We start from the raw sequence: 13,828 nt of genomic DNA on the forward strand, positions 1-13,828 counted from the left end.
TATGGATTTTTCCAGCCTAGAAATTTGCTAGCTGATGTCTGCTTATTCCCATTTGAGAGCAGCTAAGTAAATAGCACTGGTCTGAATATTCAGTAAAGCTTTTTTACATTGATCTGGAAGCTGCCTATATGAAGTAAAGTCACTATTATTAGCATTCAACCAGACAGGTTGGGTTTTATTTTGTTAACTCTTATCACTATTATTTATTTTTATCTTCCCTTCAGAGCAAAGGGCACTTATCAAACCTAGATGACCTTTTGTTTGTTATCACACTGAGCCTATATAAAATACTTTTTTTTGTTTTACTTCTTATTTTTTCCAATATTTATTTATTTACAATATATACCAGGAAGGGTAATGCATTTTTTAAAATTACTTTACTAGATTATATATACACATGGTAATCTCAAATAATACAAATGGAGCAAGTTGATCTGCTTACCACCCCTGTTTTGATCCCTGCTGTCAAGGAACTTGTGTTCTGGATTAGATAACAAATGTGTAAGCTGTATGCTAACACATACAGTTTAACTGGACAACCGCTTACTGAATTGTGTAGTAAGATTGCAGATGGTATTTAGGGAAGGAAAAGATCAACAGATAAGTTTGCCTGAAGGGAGGCTATCCAAGGTTGAGTATCCATTCAATGAATACCAACAGGTGAGAAGTAATACCAGATAGGCAGAGGATACCCAGGGGACCTGCCAGAACAGGGAAGAGAACACAGTCGACAGATGCTTACTGATAACTCAGATGATGATAACGGCAAAAACGATGACAAATATGATTTCTCAGAAAAAGAATAAAGAATCCACACACAGGGCCGGGCACACTGGCTCACGCCGGTAATCCCAGCACTTTGGAAGGCCGAGGCGGGTGGATCACAGGGTCAGGAGATCGAGACAATCCTGGCTAATATGGTGAAACCCCGTCTCCACTAAAAGTACAAAAAATTAGCCAGGCGTGGTGGCAGGCACCTGTAGTCCCAGCTACTCAGGAGGCTGAGGCAGGAGAATGGCGTGAACCTGGGAGGTGGAGCTTGCAGTGAGCCGAGATGGCGCCACTGCACTCCAGCCTGAGCGACAGAGCAAGACTCCATCTCAAAAAAAAACAAAAACAAAAACAAAAACAACAACAATAAAAAAAAGAATCCACACACAGGCCTGGCATGGTGGCTCACACCTGTAATTCCAGGACTTTGGGAGGCCAAAGTGGACAGATCACTTGAGGTCAGGAGTTCGAGACCAGCCTGGTGAACATGGTGAAACCCCATCTCTACTAAAATACAAAAATTAGCTGGGCGTGGTGGTGGAAGCCTGTAATCCCAGCTACTGGGGAGGCTGAGGCAGGAGAATCGCTTGAACCCAGGAGGCAGAGATTGCAGCGAGCCAGGATAACGCCACTGCACTCCAGCCTGGGTGATAGAGCAAGACTTCATCTCAAAAAAAAAAAAGAATTGACATACAAAGTCTAAAATTTACACATAAAATGAGTCCTTTTCAAACATAAAGATCTCCTTCCAGACAAGCTTTAGTTATGAATTCTATATCCAATGACTTCCCTCTTCATTTTCAGAACTTCTTGCTGTGCCGAGTAGCCCTGGGGACCCAGTGAACAAAGCCAGTGAATAATTTCATGAAGGGGCCCATGACATCAGTCATTCTCTCAGATGCCAAAGCAAATGGCTGGCAGAACCACGTGTGGCCACAGAGTCATGAGGAAAGGCACTTCTACCCAGAAGTCATAGGCAGCCCAGGAAATGAGAGACCTGAGGCAGTTCTCACACCCTCTTCTCTTGCCACATTGAAAACTAAAACATTGCATAAAAGAGCTTTAAAAAAATAAATAGGTCATCTTCGGCACTAACTTTAAAAGAATCTGTATTTTTAGTAAGCTCACCAAAGGCTGCATCTTAGAAAACTAGAATGAGAAGAAGAAAAAGGGAAAGAAGATGGTGTCTGTCTGCTCCACACTCATGTAAGTTTTCTTAGTTACTCAGCACTAAAATTTCAAGTGGTATCAATTCCTTCTTACAGAAACAACTTCTTTCATCTCCCCTGTTGAGGATTGTTATGCGTTTAGCTATAGCAATCTTGAGTTTACCACTTATCTTCCAAAGAAGGCTGCTTTCTACCTCTCTCTGTCTTCCTTGGCATTTACAGACTGTCATTCACTTATGACATATCGAGTGTGCCATTAGTTTCGATACTGAAAGAAAAATTGAAAAAACAGGAAGGATCATGGTTAGGAACAAAACTAGACTTCCCCAGCATAATTGACCTTATACCTAAAAGCAGTTGAGATAACCACTGTGTTTTCTTCAGATTCAGGTTTAACATCAAGTCTTGATTACACACAATCCAGAAGTACCCTTAGCTTCACTTTAATGATAAGACTGATGGCCCTGAGTGCTTATGGTTGAAAGGCAAAAAAAACCTCTTGATTGCCTCTTTTAAAACAGGCTACTCAGCCTGGAGCCCAGATAAACACCAGGAATTTGGTTCTGGGATCAGTAACCATCTGACTCCATAGTAAACTTTCCTGGACCTTGGAGTTTTCTTATCTTGGCCAGGATACCAGGATATGTGCAATGAGCCGAAAAACTTTCAAAACTTCAGCACTGTCAAATAAGTTGGATAGAAAAGTTCCTTGCTTTTAAACTTAAAATATGGCAGATAAAGGCTATCTCTATAGATTTTAAATGATGGTTTTACTTGTCCTGCTTGTATTTTTTCCCCTCCAGATTTCCAAGGAGACTTTAAAAATTCTGGCAAGGTGTTCGATACTCTTAACTGAATGATCAGTTACGAGTAAATTACATGGCTGGTTCAATACCACCAGTTACTCCATCACAACCTTTGCTACTCATCCTAACAGAAGAACACGGCAGACAGAATAAGTTAAGATAAATCTCACTTTCGGGCCCAGCACGGTGGCTCACGCCTGTAATCCCAGCACTTTGGGAGGCCGAGGCGGGCAGGTCACGAAGTCAGGAGATCAAGACCATCCTGGCTAACACGGTGAAACCCCATCTCTACTAAAAATACAAAAAATTAGCCGGGCGTGATAGCTACTCAGGAGGCTAAGGCAAGAGAATGGCGTGAACCCAGGAGGCGGAGCTTGCAGTGAGCCGAGATGACACCACTGCACTCCAGCCTGGGCGACAGAGCGAGACTCCGACTCAAAAAAAAAAAAAAAAAAAAAAGATAAATCTCACTTTCAAATGTACTTGGGAAATGACCCGAGCTTTATGGTAGATGATGAACAATGACTTTACAGTCATTTAAATTGAAATTGCTATTGACTACATTGGTTTCAGTTATGGGAAAGGGAAAGGGAAGGTCATAGGTAAAATCTGGATATAGAAATGTTATAATAAAGTTATATATAAACATTTTTATTATATTTTATATCATATAAAATTATCAATAATATATGTTTCAAATGTGCTATTTGGAATTCTTTCATCAAATATCCTTATAAATTAATACATCTTTAAGTAAATCCTGATTTTTACATTAAAAAGGAACCCATATAAGTGTAGATAAAATGTGTATTTTAGGCCAGGCACGGTCACGTCTGTAATCCCAGCATTTTGGGAGGCTGTGTCAGGTGGATCATTTGAGATCAGGAGTTCAAGACAAGCCTGGCCAATATGGTGAAACCCCATCTCTACTAAAAATACAAAAATTGGCTGGGTGTGGTGGTGGGCGCCTGTAATCCCAGCCACTCAGGTGGCTGAGGCAGGAGGATTGCTTGAGCCTGGGAGGCAGAGGTTGCCGTGAGCAGAGATTGCGCCATTGCACTCCAGCCTGGGCGACACAGCGAGACTCCCTCTCAAAAATAAGTAAATAAAAAAGAAAAGTGTATTTTAAAAGGTTAATTTAAAAAAATACTTACTGCATGATATAATACATGGTTGATTGATTGATTGTTTTTTTAACATTTGATTACCAAAAGAACCATTCCCTTCCCTTTCTGGAAGGAAATAGTTCGTGAAAATTATTTTCTGCATGCTCCTTCTTCAAAACTACTTGAATCAATGTTTGTTTTCATTAAAAATTAAAATATAATTTTGTACCCAATTGTTAAGTAATACTTAACTCCAACATTTATTTGGCAGAAATATTTAAATTAAGGTGCAATTCTTATATACAGTAGCATTATTCTGCATTGCATTTAGGCCATCAGGACTATTTTAATAGCATATTTTATTCAAAGAGATTTGTCCACTCTTATGTCTTCATGGATTAACCAGGTATATATATTCTTTACATCATCTATATCTATTTAGTACAAATATCAAAAAATATTTGATAATAATGAATCAGTGTATGCTTTCCCTCTTGCTGTTTTATGAATGTTGTTGCCACAAACAAAATATTTAAAGTAGCCAATAAATTAAAATACCAACACATGCTGAACTTCAAAAGAGCTACATTTTAATTTTGCCAGGCTAGGGAGAAGCATGTTTTATGCTCCATAAACTTCAAAACCCTCCCTGGACCTAAACAATAATTAAGAACAGTTCCTTTGAACCTTAGAAGGGTGTAGTCCATGAATTTACTTGAGATCAAGACATCGCATTTTAAGGCTAAACTAAAAGGCGTATTTCTTCTACTACTGAGACATTGAGCTCTAGGAGAACAATAAACTCTCAAGATCCATGAACTTTTTGGCTCATAACTCTGAAGTGACACTCATCAAGTCAACAAATACAAAAAAGCCTAAAACCCCTAACACCCAGAGGGTTGAGCTCTTTTTAGGCAAGTCAAACCCCAGCTAAAACTACCTTGGGGAATTCCCAAATATGAATCACAGCAAATCACCTAACAACAATAGAGGTTGCTCATAAACTCTTAGAGCCAAAGAGCTCCCATTCAATACTACATGACTCCAAGTCAACATTCCTTGACAGGTAGCTGTGCGGTCTATGCCAGAATGTTAACACTTTGAATGCTTTTGTTTAAATCACAATTCCATCCAGAAAGAAATTGAGGCAACTTGTAACAAATTTCATTACCATGCTTCCTGACAACAAAGGGAGGAAATCAACCTCAGGAAGGAAGAACTTATGTTCACTATTGGAGATACCGTGATATTCATCCTTGAGTTTGAAATTTGGCTTTTAGCTTCCTAATAGCCAAGGCAAAACAAAAAATAGAAACTGACAGTGACAGCTTTGAAACCAGAAAAGGAAAAGGCACTGAACATTCTCAACAGAGATAATGCTTTCCTGCTGCTACATTCTGCAATAAATTTCTCATATGAGTGTGCCTTTACTTACAGAACAGTGAGCAGTGGAATAGATAATACCCTCAACAATTAGAAATATCTTTGTTGGGTGTCCAGAGTGTTCATTCCTCCAGCAAGTATTGGTTATCAGATGATGTGTGAGATGATACTGAGGAATCAGCAGGGAACAAGTAAACAAGCAAATAAGTAAGCGACCAAGATCAATTCAGAGAATGGTATATGGGGAAAATAAAAAGGGCAATGTGCTAGAGAACAAAGTGGCAGGCAGGGATGGGGAGAATGATTGTAGATTGGGTAGTTGAGGAAAGTCTTTCTAGAAAAGTGACTTTGAACTAAGGTCTGAATTACAGAAAGGAGCCTGTCAAGCATAGATGTGGAGCCAGAACACTCCAGGCAAAGAAAACAGCAAATACAACGGCCCTCAGCAGTGTGGTATGGCTTGGCTTGTTGCAGGAGCATACTGAAGGCCACTGTGGCTGGAGCATAGTGGGAGAAGAATATGGGCAAGAGGAGGTTGGAGAGACAGGCTGGGGCCAGCACAAAGAGGGCCTAGTGGACCAAAGAAGGATTTCGAATTGTGTTCTGATAGGAAGCTAACGAAGTAGGGGATGATGTGATCTTATTTATATACTAAAAAGATCTTTCTGCTGCTAGGGAGATAACTAATCATAAACGACCAAAGGGGAAAGCAGGAAGGCATGAGCAGGACTGGGATATAGTCTAGAAATAGAGCTGCCTCACTGGTAGACTGGATGCAGGGAGTAAGACATTAAGAATCTAGGTAGTAAGATATTAAGAATCTAGGGCGCGGTGGCTCACACCTGTAATCCCAGCACTTTGGGAGGCCGAGGCGGGTGGATGGATCGAGACCATCCTGGCTAACACGGTGAAATCCCGTCTCTACTAAAAATACAAAAAATTAGCCAGGCGTGGTGGTGGGCGCCAGTAGTCCCAGCTACTTGGGAGGCTAAGGCAGGAGAATGGCATGAACCCAGGAGGCGGGGCTTGCAGTGAGCCAAGGTTGCACCACTGCACTCCAGCCTAGGGGGCAGAGGGAGCCTCCATCTCAAAAAAAAAAAAAAGAATCTAGGTAGATGGTGCTGCTTACTGAATGGGGATGACTATGGGAGCTATGTTTCCAAGGGAAAGTCAAGAGTTCTGTTTGGTCATATTGGTTTGAGTCACCCACTGAGCATCCAAGTGAGGATATATTAAGTAGGAGGCCTAGATAGCAAGAGTGAAATTCATTAATTTGGAAGTTATGGCCAAATAAATGTAATTTAAAGCCATGAGGCCAGATAAAATCTGTCATGGAAGAAGAGGGCCAAGGGCCTAGATGTGGGTACTGCAACATTTAGAAATCAAAGAGAAGGCTGGGTGTGGTGGCTCATGCCTGTAATTCCAGCACTTTGGGAGGCCAAGGTGGGTGGATCACCTAAGGTCAGGAGTTTGAGACCAGCCTGGCCAACATGGTGAAACCCTGTATCTAGTAAAAATACAAAAATTAGCTGAGCATGGTTGTTGGCACCTGTAATCCCAGCTACTCGGAACGCTGAGGCAGGATTGTGTCACTGCATTCCAGCCTAGGCGACAGAGCAAGACTTCATCTCAAAAAAAAAAAAAAAAGAAAGAAAGAAATCAAACAGAAAAAAAAAGGTACCAGCAAAGAAGACTGAGAGGAAATGGCTAGAGAATAGGCAGGAACTAGACAATGTGACACAGCAGCCAGGAGAGGATGGTTTTTCAAAGATCAACCCTACCAAATACCACTGAAAGATGGAGAAGCCCAGAGACAGAGGAGCGACCACTGGGTTTGGCAGCACGGGTGTTATTAATAGCTTTCACCAAACAATTTCCATCACTTTTGGGGAGAGAAGCTAATGAAAGTAGACTGGAGAGACAATGGGAGGTGATAGGGTGTTCTGAAGGAGAGCAGAGAAATAGGGATAGCAGCTGGATAATGACAAGACATCAGTGGAAAGTTTTTTAGTTTAAGGTGGGAGAAACTAAAACATTTTTTGTAGACTGGGAGGAGAATGATCCAGTAGAGGGGAAAGGACTAATGAAACAGAGAAGGGGACATCTGTAGGAGTTAAGTCTTTGAGGACAAAGGGGATTTGATCCCTCAGTTAGGAGCTTGGACATGTCATCTGCAGTAACAGGATAAAGGCAAAAAGATGCAGGTACAGATAAGTGTACGGTGGTATATTCAGTGGAAGGAAAAGAAGAAGGTCCAAACTGGCCTGCTTCTATTTTCTCATGAATCATGATCATGACTTTACAGGGAGATGGGCAATGAAGAAACACCACTTTTGGAAATTTGAGGACAGATAAGAAGATATGAAATAGCCAATATTTTTCAGTCTTACTATTCCAAAATATCAACTTGGTCTGCCTGATCTATGAAATACCCAATGTGATTCTGAGAGTGTGAAGAATTTCTCAATTGGTAATTTCTCAGTCTTTCTACTAGCAAAGGGATTAGCTTGTACAGGGACTGCCAATATCTAAGCCATCAAATAGTAAATGCTTAATTAATGTTCCTAAGCTATAGAAGGATTGGCCAAAGCATTTCTTCACCAAAGCATTTCTTCACCAAAGCACCACATCTCACCCTTTTCTGTATGTATACCCCATAGCACAAAGTACTGCTATTACTATTACTACACAATCACTAAAGTTTATTGAGATATTACCATGTGCCAAGCACTGTGCTAAGTTCTTTACATGTATCTCTTTTAATACTCCCAGCAAAGAAATGAGCAATATATACTACTATTATCCTAGTTTTATGAATGATGAAGCTGAAGCTTCCAAACGCTAAGTTATATCAATATTAAAGACTGGGCTGGGCACGGTGGCTCACTCCTGTAATCCCAGCACTTTGGGAGGCCGAGGCGGGCAGATCACGAGGTCAGGCGATCGAGACCATCCTGGCTAACGTGGTGAAACCCCGTCTCTACCAATAATGCAAAAAATTAGCCAGGCGTGGTGGTGGGCGCCTGTAGTCCCAGCTACTCAGGAGGCTGAGGCGGGAGAATGGCGTGAACCCGGGAGGCGGAGCTTGCAGTGAGCCAGGATCGTGCCACTGCATTCCAGCCTGGGCAACAGAGCGAGACTCTGTCTCAAAAAAAAAAAAAAAAAAAAAAGACCACATGCAGTTGTCCATGAAATGGGAAGGACAGATAATTAACTATTATCAATCATGTCATGTAGTTATGAGTGGAGTTGTATAAATAAGTGTAAAACCAAAACCTAGTAAGGTATTTATGCTTGTAAATAGTTTGCCCATATAGAAAAAAACCAAGACTTGATTAAAATGATTTATACCTATAATGATTCACTATTGAAAGTTAAAATAGGCTGGGTGCAGTGGCTGACACTTGTAATCCCAGCACTTTTGGAAGCCAAGGTGGGGGGATTACTTCAGGCCAGGAGTTCTAGACCAACCTGGGCAACATAGTGAGACCCCATCTCTACAAAAATAAAATAAAATTAGCCAGGCATAGTAGCACACACCTGTAGTCCCAGCTACTGGTCAGGGGAGGCCAAGGTGGAGGATCACTTTAGCCTGGGAGGCTGAGGCTGCAGTGAGCCGAGATCATGCTACAGCATTCCAGCCTGGGTAAAAGAGTGAGACCCAGTCTCAAAAAAGAAAAAAAAGAAAATTAAAATACTTCAGACAGAAAGTCCCAACTGAAAAATGGAAATTTGGGAAACCCTGTTGACAGAACAAGGTCTATTGAAGAAGAGACTCAACCAGTAGTATACTGGTAACCTATTAGACAGCTGTTTTTTTATAGGTGGGAATTGGGGGGCTAATTTATAGCAATCGCCAATTTCAATGGTATAAATACTTACACCATGGAATTCAAACTGTCAGTGTGACATTAGTCATCCCTCAAAAATTCTTGAAAATCTACCAGTCAGCTCTTGTGAGTCAGTTCCAGCACTCCACTGGAAGAAGCTAATATGAACCCTCTGGCACCACCAGACCTCATGTTCCCTTGGGTATGTCTAGCAAGGATCACTTTGGGATCTCAGAACTGCAGTCAGCCTGAGGTTTTAGCCCTTCTCCTATGGACCAAACAAATGAAGTAAAAAAGGAACACCGGGCATGAATTATGCTGATTCTAATGTATTTTTGATATTGGAGTTAGGAATAGGTATGAGAGACCATCTTGTTTCAGTCTTTGCTTTTTGCTTGTGTTTTCTCTCTTTTTTTCCAAAGTATTCAAAAGATTAATTGAATAAAATATAATCAGATATTAAAATGAACATTAAAAACTGGATATAGAGATTGTCAGAGTGGTCACTTCTGTGTTTCAACACGCTTGTGTGATTCCATGCCTGTATTCCTAAACAGTACTTACACAGCTTCCCCATGTGAGCGCCTGAGAAGTTGGTGTTGATTTATTTGATAAGTGACTGAGTTTTGTGTATGAAAACAATTCACGCATAGAAATTTAACTTAATGCCATCTTAAACAAAGGATTCATTGACCTAATTTCAAGCTCATGGGTGATTGTTATGTGAACTTTCAGAATTATGTCTTTCCAGTTTCATTCTTGATTCACAACCAAACAGGTATGGTTTAGACTGTAGGATTGAAACAAGGGTCTAGGGTAGAATCAAGTTTTCTTTCAGACTTGTCCCACAGATTTTTAAAAATATCAGAGCTCCTGGTGTTATATGAACACTGCATTCTTTTGTCACCTCCAACAAAAAAACTAATCAATGCTGCCTAAAATTGAGATTCTAGATAAATATCTCAAAAAACAAATGAATAACAAATAATGTTATTAAAAACAGGGAAAATTTAAGCAACATGAGAACTTATGACAGAGAAAATTAATTTATTTATTTATTCATTAAATATTTGCTGAGTATTTACTTACTAAGTGCCAGGCACTGTTTAGAATCTTTGGGATTCATCATTGCCTCCAAAGGACAGAGGTTCCTGTTTTCCTCGGATATATCCACATGACTAATTGCCTTACCTCCCTCAAATGTCTTTTTTTTTTTTTTTTTTTTTTTTTGAGATGAAGCCTCACTCTGTCACCCAGGCTGGAGTGCAGTGGCGTGATCTCAGCTCACTGCAACCTCCGCCTCCCAGGTTCAAGCGATTCTCCTGCCTCAGCCTCCCGAGTAGTTGGGATTACAGGCAAATGCCACCATGCCTGGCTAAATTTTTGTATTTTTAGTAGAGATGGGGTTTCACCAGGTTGGCCAGGATGGTCTCAAACTGCTGACCTCAGATGATCCACCTGCCTCGGCCTCTCAAAGTGCTGGGATAACAGGCGCGAGCCACCATCCCTGGCCTAAATGTCATTTTTTTATGGAGTCTTTGACCTATTCTGCCTTCCCCACCCCTGCCGCTTCTGAGTCCCCTAATTTTTTTTCCATAGCACTGGCATACATATCACCTTCTGAAACACTAAACTGATTATATATAGTGTATCAAAAAGTTATAAGTGCTAGACTGATTGGAACAGGGTGAGAAAGGGTAAGAGAGGGAGGAAATGACCCAAGAGATATAGTAGGAGCAGGAGTCTAGATCATGTAGTGCCTAGCAGGGTATCAGAAGGGCTCAGGCCTTTTATTTGAGGGGCATGGGAAACCACATCATCGTTTTGCAGTAATCCAGGTGAGAAGCAATGGTGACCAGACCAGGTTAGTAGCAGTAAAGAAATGATTGGATTCTAGACAGATCTTGAAGGTTGAGCCAACAAAAATGAATGCGAAATGTGAGAGTCAATTATGCATCTGAGCGCCTGGAAGGACAGAGTTGTCATTAACTGAGATGGGGAAGGCTGTGGGTGGAGAGGGTTGTGGGGAGGAAATAGAGAAGATCAGGAGATTGGTATCAGCCATGTTTATTATGAGATGTCTATTACATATCCAAGTGAAGATGACAAGTAGCAGGTTTGAGAAATGATTCTGGAGGCCAGGAGGGACATATAAGATGGAGAGATAAATGTGGGAGTCATCAACATACAGCTGGTAGGAGACTGCATGAGGTCACCAAACGAGGAAATATAGAGGCCAAGGACTAAGCTCTGGGAAACTCCAGTATCAACCAATTGGAAGACAAGGATCCTATAAAAGAGAAGGAAAAGTGCCATACAATGAAGAAAAAGGAAAACCAAAGGGTATGGAGCCCTGGAAACCAAGTAAAGTATATCAAGGAAGAGCTCATGGTCAGCTGTGTCACTGCTGCTAATCAGTGTGCTGGGTGAGGACTGAAATTACCATTGCATTTAGCATGATGGAAGCCATTGGTAACCTGGACCACGGGCAAGTAGTGTTGAGGGGGAAGTGAGAACAAAAGTGACTCATTGGCTTTAAAAGGAAATCGGAGGAAAAGAACTGGAGACTACATTAATAAGCAACTTCTTCAAGTTTTGCTGCGACGGGGAGGGAGGAAATGAGGCAGAAGTGGTGGAGAAATTTTTCTAAGATGGGAGATATTAACAGAATGTCTTCAAGCAAATTTTATATACATGGTTACAGGTACACACCCCAACTTTAGCACTTGTATTATTCCATTTACATGTTTGTCTCCCCCAATAAATTGTGATAATATATACATTCTTCCAGCCTGGGCAACATGGCAAAATTCCATGTCCACAAAAAACACAAAAATTAGTCAGGCATAGTGACATGGGCCTATAGTCCCAGCTACCCAGGAGGCTGAGGAGGGAGGATCACCTGAGCCCAGGAGTTCAAGGCTGCAGTGAGCTGTGATCGTGCCATTGCACTCCAACCTGGGTGACAAAATGAGACCGGGTCTCAAAAAAAAAAAATATTGAGAACAGGAACCTTTTTTTACTCAAACTTTACACGCCCATAGGCTAACCCAAAGTACTCGTTTTGTATCATAGCTGCAGCAAACCACCAGAAATTTAGCAGCTTAAAACAACACAGCTCTGTAAGTTAGAAGTCTAACACAGTCCTCACTGAGCTAAAATCAAGCTCTGGCAGAGTGTTCATTTGTTGCCTTTGTCTGCTTCTAGAGGCTGCCCTCGTTCCTTGGCTCATGGCTCCTTTCTTGTCTCCAAAATCAGCATCCTTCCAACTCTCTGACCATGTTTCCACAGTCACATCTCTCTCTGACTCTGAACTCAGCTAGGAAAGATTTTTTTATTTTAAGGAGGCAGGTGATTAGATTGGACCCACCCAGATTATCCAGGGTAATCCCTGCATGTCAAAGTCCTTAATTTAATCACATCTACAAAGACCCCTCTGCCCTGTATATGGTAATTTATTCACAGGTTCTGGGGATTACAACATGGACATCATTGCATGTCATTATACTGCCTATTATATCTGGCGACTCACACATAAATAAACAAATGTCTGGAATACAAACCTTATATGTTTTTTCTCTCATGGCCATTTGTCATACTGCATTCCAAAGGCCTGATTTCCTTAAGAAATGTAATCTCTGTATGAGAGCAGAAACTGTTTCACTTTTGTTCTTCACTGTATTCCCAGCACCTAGTACAAGACATGAAGTAGATGCTTAATAAATATTTGTTGAGTGACTGAATGAATAAATAAGTGAGTAAACCTATTCTATCATGTGAGCTGCCCTAGCCGATCTCTTCTTTGGGCTCAGCAGATAATCTCACTCCCTTAATGGAATGTGGCTCCTTCTCCAGGAGCGGGGTCAGTTTATCTTCCCTGCCTTGTTACTTCTTTCAGCGTCTGAGTCTACCTTTAGCACATCTTTTCCCTGAGGCACCCACTGAGTTCATGCCATCTGCTGTGCTAATTCACATTAAGCTGTCAGTGACATTATGACGGAAGGACATGTTTAATTTTTATAAACATGGAAGGACATACTTACTTTTTAAATTAATTTTCATAAATGTAATATATACATGGCATTGTCAACCCCGAAAACCTGAGACAGGTCTCAATTAATTTAGAAAGTTTACTTTGCCTAGGTTGAGGACATGCGCCTCACAAGGTCCTGACGACACGTACCCAAAGTGGTAGGGGCAGAGCTTGGTTTTATTTCTTTTCTTTTTTTTTTTTTTTGAGATGGAGTCTCCCTCTGTCACCCAGGCTGGAGTGCAGTGGCGCGATCTCGGCTCACTGCAAGCTCTGCCTCCTGGGTTCAAGCGATTCTCCTGCCTCAGCCTCCCGAGTAGCTGGGACTACAGGCGCCCACCACCACGCCCAGCTAATTTTTTATATTTTTAGTAGAGACGGGGTTTCACCGTGTTAGCCAGGATGGTCTCGATCTCCTGACCTCGTGATCCGCCCACCTCAGCTTCCCAAAGCGCTGGGATTACAGGTGTGAGCCACCACGCCCAGCCCCAGAGCTTGGTTTTATACATTTTAGGGAGGCATGAGACATTCAATATGTGTAAGATGTACATTGCTTCAGTCCAGAAAGGTAGGACAGCTCAAAGCGGGGAGGGCGCTTCCAGGGCATAGGTAGATAGGAGACAAAGGATTGCATTCTTTTGTGTTTCTGATTAGCCTCTCCCAATGAGAGAGTCAGATATGCATTTACCTCAGTGAGCAGAAAGGTAACTTTGAATAGAATGGGAGTCAGGTT

General features: G+C 41.4%; 1 protein-coding gene across 1 annotated transcript in view; it reads right to left on the reverse strand.

The window, feature by feature from the left end:
• The window catches only part of LOC100977913 (uncharacterized), a 35,473-nt gene that overhangs the window by 2,425 nt on the left and 19,220 nt on the right, over positions 1-13,828 (reverse strand). The gene's annotated exons all lie outside the window — the stretch shown is intronic.

Source organism: Pan paniscus, chromosome 16 (assembly GCF_029289425.2).
Source record: "Pan paniscus chromosome 16, NHGRI_mPanPan1-v2.0_pri, whole genome shotgun sequence".
Classification (NCBI taxonomy): domain Eukaryota; kingdom Metazoa; phylum Chordata; class Mammalia; order Primates; family Hominidae; genus Pan; species Pan paniscus.